The 7,530-nt window shown below is 35.2% G+C and overlaps 1 long non-coding RNA gene across 3 annotated transcripts; it reads right to left on the reverse strand.

Annotated features, from left to right (window-relative positions):
* Positions 1-1,089: 1,089 nt before the first annotated feature.
* On the reverse strand, positions 1,090-7,057 carry LOC141602162 (uncharacterized). 3 transcript variants are annotated; one of them, XR_012524380.1, is made up of 7 exons: positions 6,770-7,057; positions 6,030-6,186; positions 5,805-5,877; positions 5,082-5,165; positions 2,996-4,072; positions 2,198-2,272; positions 1,090-1,535 (listed from the first exon to the last, which is right to left on the reverse strand). It is a non-coding gene; the product is annotated as an uncharacterized LOC141602162 (long non-coding RNA). The 3 variants fall into 3 exon arrangements; XR_012524381.1 differs by lacking the exon at positions 5,805-5,877 and having other exon boundaries at positions 4,013-4,072; XR_012524379.1 differs by lacking the exon at positions 5,805-5,877.
* Between the last annotated feature and the right edge of the window lie 473 nt (positions 7,058-7,530).

Raw genomic sequence — 7,530 nt, forward strand, 5'->3', positions numbered from 1 at the left:
TTGCCGTTAGCAAAAAAAGCTTTCAACCAAGTTTTAGTTTAGTTCCTCATCTTATCGTTCACATCCTTTCATTTCCCTTTCCCGGCCTCTTCTTATGTCCCCTCAATATCTTTCCCGACCTCTATCCTTTTCCTCTTCCCCCTATCTACATTCTCTTTTTCCTCTCCTCCTATTTCTCTTCCTCCTCCCTTTACCCCTCCCTCCTTATGGCAATATCACGCCTCATATTATAGACAAGATCGGATATGAGTCTGTCGTCAACTATCTTTACAAGTTTTTCTCAGTGTAATGTGTTAGCGACTTGGTGTTCTCGTGAAGGATGGTGAATTTAAATGGCAATACACCGGCTCATGTTCCGCTTCTCTACAGTAATATTTTAGTCCCCTATCTCATTGAAAACAATGGCTCTCTTACTCATGTAACTAATCATTTTATGGAGACTTTTTTACATCTTAGTATTCGATACCATGTTCATGATAATTTGTTTTCTCACATTTGTTCCAATATATTAATATTTTTTCATTTTTTTTTTCCTTTTGATTTTATAGTCTCTCTTTTTTATGGCCAAATTGCTCTTTTAACGCATTTAGCATCCCATATTCTCGTATGTTTAGCGTCTGATAAACTCAACTATTTTACAATCACCATGTTCATTAGACAATCATTTTCATTAGTCAAGCATTTTGCACGTCAGCATAAGTCTATCCAATAGTCAAAATGGGTAATAAAGAGATAAGTTACATGATTTTTAGAAGTTTCAAATGTTAACTACAAAGTCGACCAAAATAAGAATTTAACTCCACTTCAAATATATAGGCTACATTATCTGCATTCTCATTTCTCATCATGCTTAGATCTCAAGTCAGTAGATAGCTTGGACTTATTCATGGAATACTGAGTTATAAATCATTTATCGTGTTGCCAAAAAAAAATCAAAAATCATTTATCGCAAAGAGTATAGGTAACCTTATACAAGTAATTCAGAGGCATTAGCTATCAGAGAATATAAGCAATAACATATTTTTATAAAGTTAACAAGGAACGTTCATTATTGAATTGGCATTGAAACGGAATATTTAACTACCGCACTAAAAAAATAGATGGATCCTGTTCTCCAACTCAAACCTTTAAGAGCAAAGATTCATTACAATTCCTTGAAAAATATTTGGTTCGCCATCTTAAAGAACTACCCAAATAGACCTTTAATGTAAAGGCATCACCTAAGATTAGAGTAGCACCTACACTGCCAGGAGTGTTTTCTCATAAGCCATCATATCATATTGGACTACATCTTACACGCAGATAGCTCTTGTACCAAATTGCACACTAAAGTATCTTACACATCAAGCTAAAAGACTGTAACATCACAATTGTTCAATTCAACATTCAAACGATGTAAGAGCGACTTGTCTTAAAAAAAACGATGAAAGAGCGAATCAGATCTTCTTTTCCTGCTCGTTGATCAAGCTGATATCCAGAAGCATTATTACCACAGTTATGGCACTGAAGAGGAACACCATTGTACTCCTAATGACCTGAATTAATATATTACAAACTGGTGAATTCTCAGCGTCCGTCTCACCACATAGTTAATATGAAAAAATACACACGAGCAAAGCTGCTATAGCTCCTGAATTGGCCACGCATAAAAAATGTTTGAGCTACCTTAGTTAAAATTGTGATCTTTATCGCCTTTTTAAAATTCCAGAAGCAAATCCAGTCCACTTGGTTTCTACTATCACGTCTACTACTACGAATGCTAATGCTGCTACCACTATTAAGGGTGTGTTTGGTTAGGAGGTTTGGAATGGAATGGAATGGATTCTAATCATTCTAGTGTTTGGTTGGGGTATTTTGGAATGGAGTTAGAATCCTGATGGATTCTCATTCCACCCCAACCCCTTGGAATCCCATACCCACCTCCTCCCAATGGTTTCAAACTCCATTCCTTTATGTTTATTTTATTTTTCCTAAAATTGGAACCCCATACTCCTATGGTTTCTCATTCCAATCCATTCCATTCCTAAGTAGTGAACCAAACGACCCCTAAGTAGAGGGCTTCATATACAACACATCGCTTATAAGTTTGAGTTATTGATAGATGTTTTGTGAATAAACAGACGTTTCATTAACGAATTTTCACAACCAACCTTAGTATGAAAATGACACATCGGCTTAAACAACAAAAGAAACAAACCTTATTATGAAACTGATTACACAAATCCATGGTCTAGGTAAAGGCTTCGGCATCCACTGTATGACATGGGCCGGACTGCAAGAGAGTAAGAACATGAGAAAGCAATCTGATCTGAGCAAAATATAAATCTCTCTCTCTCTCTCTCTCTCTCTCACAATGAACAAAAACCGAATATAGTCTCTCTCCCATTTATGGATGTCAATTCATTCACAATGCTGACATTGTTGATTATGGCAGGCAGAGGCTGGAACACTGAGTGATAGTTACATCTTTCAAGAGTTACATCTTAAAGCTTATAGAGCCAGGATCAAAGAATTAGTACCAATTTTGAATAGATTTATTAAATTAGCATACAAGAATGTTTTTTCCCTAAACTCTCCCATTTTATATTGATTTTTCTTCATCTTCCATACTCGTTAGAGTCTTAGGACCAATAACAAAAAATATTCAACTTACAAGGTAACAAGCTTAATCAACATGCTTAGCGGTCTTTATTTTACACCAATTAGCACATTTCACATTTTTTTTAAATAAAGGCGAGAAAGTACAATTATGAATCTATAAGGGAGACATTTTTCCTTCCAAAGCTTAATCTTAAGTGCAAGAGAAACGGGAAAGGAAGGGAGACATTTTCCTTCCAAATCTCAATCAATCCATTCATTTGCCTACCACCATCTCCCGCTCAACCCCTTTTATTATCAAATAAAAAAAAACTATAAGAAGAATAATTGAGTCCTTTTGAGTTGGCTAAACAATCATTAGCACGTAAACTGTGTTTTAGAGAAAATATTTTCTCACATGAAACCCACTTCATATGTCCCAGCTTGTAAAAGCTAAAGCTTTGAGCTACCCTTTTGGAATCAGCCTAACTCACATTGAATTTAACATCAGCTCTGAAAAAGCGTTCATGTTTCAAAAAGAAATTGGGATCGGTGGGTCATTCTAAGAAGCAAGTTCACATATCAAAGACAGTTGCTGTGCATTCTGCATTATGTTTTATGATGAGTTTCTTAACCAAGTTTGCTCCTACTTCTAATTCTTCTAATCCTAGTCTAAAGTTTATAGCACGATATAATCAGTCCATCGAGCTAATACCAAGGCCTAGGCAACCAAACATGTTTTTTTTATGCATAAACTGATCGTTAGAACACACAAAATTAAAAATCACATTCCCTATATCAAACACTGAAATTCAATGATTTCTGATGCATAAACTGATCGTTGTCGCCGGCTCGCCGCGACATTCTTCTCTAGCTATCGATGACTACCGTGAGTTCGCAATCACAATAATGTACCAACTTAAATCGAATCAAATAAAAATAGTCACATACCTTGATCTTGGTATTGGTCTTAAGAGCATCAGTATATCTAAGCTTAACTTCATCTCAGTGGTATATCTAAGCTTAACTTCACATACCTTGATCTTGGTATTGGGCTTGCGTTTTTTTTTACCCAGATCACAAAGATTTAAAAAATATTACCCACTTACAATAATAATCTACAGGAGGGGTATAATGTACACACCAACTTAATGTACCAACTTAAATCGAATCAAATAAAAATAGTCACATACCTTGATCTTGGTATTGGTCTTAAGAGCATCGGTATATCTAAGCTTAACTTCATCTCAGTGGTATATCTAAGCTTAACTTCACATACCTTGATCTTGGTATTGGGCTTGCGTTTTTTTTTTACCCAGATCACAAAGATTTAAAAAATATTATCCACTTACAATAATAATCTACATGAGGGGTATAATGTACACACCAACTTAACAGCGAAAAGAAGTGAACAATGGAAAAATTAATAACACACCTCTAGCTAAGATCCCAGTGAAGACAAAAGCAGAAGGCGGCCTTAAGAGCAGAGAGGGAACTGTAATAATAAAAAAATATCAATTAGCACACAAAATGAGAACCACCCATAAAGCTTCAAAAATCATCAAGTTATAACTCAGAATCCATTAAACATCAATAAATAAACCTATTAAGTGATCCATCTTCAAAGGAACATGTAAGTATCTTGGTGTCTATGCAAATTAGGGTTTGGCAAAGTATGGTCGTTGACTGAACCAGAGTAAAGCAGGAATAAACAATAAAACTGTTGCGAACAGATAAAACCCTTTTAAATATAATCAAATTTAAACCTTGTGACAATCAACAACTAAAATAAATAAAGGGAAAGTCAACCAACCCATTTCTTCATAATGTTTCGGTACGTTGCAGGATAAACGTACAGATATTGCATCTAGCAGGGCTAGTCTAACACTTAATTAGTTAGTTACAAGCAACTTAACTATACACAGGTTGGCAACCAAAAATCGAATAAGCTTCACTTCTAAAGAAGAAATGGGGGGTTTTTACTAAGAAAGGGACGATAACAGGATTCCCCATTCGAGACACAACCTAAATTTTTAAGATCAAATTCCATTTTTTCATCATAATTAAGAAATGAAAGAAGCGCCATAATTGAATTCCCAACAACTTATTTGTATCCAGTAAGGAAAAAAAAAAGGAGTGAGACAAAATCAATGAAGAGATGAGGATAAGTACCTGCTTAGCTCTTCAAAATAGGTCCAATGTCATATTTTCGTTCTATATGAAAGATATATGTCCTTTTCTCTCTTCTTCTTGTTCTAATTTGATGCGGCTGAGACTTTGATGAGTAAATATATGTAACCCTCTTTGAACAAATATAATCATATTCCTGCAAATTCAAATGAACTGTTTTATGTTAGAAAAGTAAATCCGTGTTTGAACACGTAATGAACACTGATAAAAAGAGCTCATACTATGAAATGTTCACCAGGTGTTAGTGTATCACATTGATAAAAGAGAGAAAGAATAAATTGAATGTGAATTGTCCATGTGGCTTAGATACGGACCTTTTTGTTGAATGGTCTTGCTTTATATCAGTTAGGTGAAGTAGCTTTTGCACCCTCTTTGCTACTTGTGGTCTTGTGGATGTGCTAAAGAGAACAAATTCATATACTCAGATAATGCAGAATTGCGCAAACGGTAGCACTTTTAATACATAATGTAAAGAGTGAAAAACTAAAGACTACTCATCATTAGTGAAGTTGGGCAGCAGGTCCTGATAAGAGCATGGTATAAAACAGTGACATACAGTTTTACACCTAGTCTTGTTTTTCCTAAGCACAATTTCTATGTCATTTTCTCTCAGTATGGTGATCCTTAGCTTACTTTGTAAATTCATGCCATGGGGAGCAATATAATACAAACCAATAAAAACAAATGAGCCGGACGATTAACGAAGAAATAACCAACAACACCATATATGCAATTTTTAGGTTAACTCTTAACAAATGCCGAAGTAAACCATAAAAGGGAGACACAAGGCGCATCAGATCAGTATCCTAAAATTTGATACTTCTGTATAGGCTTTTAACCAATTTCAGGAAACTTATAACTCCACAGGGATGGAAGTGGTAGGGGTAAGTTCTAGTCACTGAAGTAAACACAATTTCAGGACCATCAATTAACACAAAATAAAAAAAACCCATCAAACTTAAAATCAAGACGATGGATAAATTCATCAGTCATGAATAAATGAACACCCAAAAAGCGAAAGAGGATAAAGTCCTGACCCATCTCTGGCTATGATTCAAATGAAGAAAAAAAAAGGTCCCCTTATGAGCTTAAGATATAACCACCCATCAACTACACAATTCAAAAGTCAACAAAGACCCATCAATTAAAGCAGAAAAATAAAAACTACCAAATCTTCAAAAGAAGACAACGAAAAGGCGATGATAAAAGATAAGAATGCAAAAAAGAGAGGTAGAGTGATTCTTGAACATATGAAAATTTACCGTTGCAAACACCATCACTCTATGCTATTCGGTTGAACTCGGTGTCTTAGGGTTTGTGGGAGTGAAATCCAAGGGAAAAGGTGGAGCTTAAATTGGTCTCCGTCTTAGAATTAGGTTGTCTTCTTCTCCAAGCCCCGTATACGCTTAATCTATTCACCTAAAATAAGCGAAGTAATCAGAGTATTAAAGCAATCAATTAAGAATTTGTAATAGCTGCGGGAAAAGAAAGGCGAAATTGATTGAATACCCAATTTCATAACATCAATCAAAGATCCAAACTTTGAGACAATAACACTTGATTGATTCTAAATTCACACATAAAAAGAAGAAAATCGAACAAAAAATACATATTTCAGCAAAAAATGATAAAATAAAAAACACACAGATCTTCAACATTGCATCAGATCATACATATTGCAATTAATCCCCAAATTACTCAGAAAATGTTGTAAAATTCCAGAAATTATTCAACTTACTCGCCTAAAAAACTGTTGTTACCTGGTAATTAATCCAAAAACTAATATAAAACCATAACTAATCCACAAACAAACAATAAAATCAATCAACCATCTAAATAAACAACAATACAATTTTGGTACTTCATTGACTCACAAAAAGAAAAGGAATACCTCAGTTTGATGAGCGTTATAAGGGGTGAACTCCCTCGTCCCTGGACCTAGACGGAGCTTTATATTAGTCAATCTGAGTATCTATTTGATTTGATCCCATAAGTAGGTTACCTTGAGTCATTTTATTCCTCCCTCTCCAAAACGAGTGTAGTCCCAAAGCAAGCCGGTGAGCATGTTTAAAGGAAGGAAGGTGTGAGACAGCCAAGAATATACCATCAACCCAACCGATGGAACTCCAGCTCCCCGCAAAGCTGATCGGGGTTTTTTCTGAATTTCTTATTAATCAATATCTGACTCCGATCATACAACAAACTAAGGGAAAAGTCAGGCTAAGATAGGAAGATTGATATTAGGAATTGGTAAAGGGTAAATGAGTGATTGAGAGGAAAAGAGGGAGAATGAGTGATTGAGAGGAAAATCAGGCTAACAAATGAGTGAGCCTTTCAACCCTGACGGCAACCCCAGCCCATTGTGAACAAAGCCCAAAGGCAATCCCCAATAGAGCAAACCCGCATCACACCAATTGCCCAACCCAATTAAGTGTTACTATTCATCCCAATGTAAACAGCCCAATCAGTGAGGCCAATACCGTTCACAAAACCCAACCCGCCAAAAGCAACCCAGCCCACCCATTGCATATTACTATTCATTCTCCAAGTTACTATTCATTAGTGAATAGTAACTTGTTGCTTGGACATTTAAGGTAAGGTAGAGATAAAGGTGTTAGATTTATAGATTTAAGAAGAATGATGATATACCTTGGTTTTCTTTAACTTATATGTTACAAAATGTATAATTACACTTATATGTTACAAAAATGTATAATGTACGGAATTTTACAAAATGTATAATGTACGGAATTTTAGTAAATT

Source organism: Silene latifolia, chromosome 1, assembly GCF_048544455.1.
Source record: "Silene latifolia isolate original U9 population chromosome 1, ASM4854445v1, whole genome shotgun sequence".
NCBI lineage: Eukaryota > Viridiplantae > Streptophyta > Magnoliopsida > Caryophyllales > Caryophyllaceae > Silene > Silene latifolia.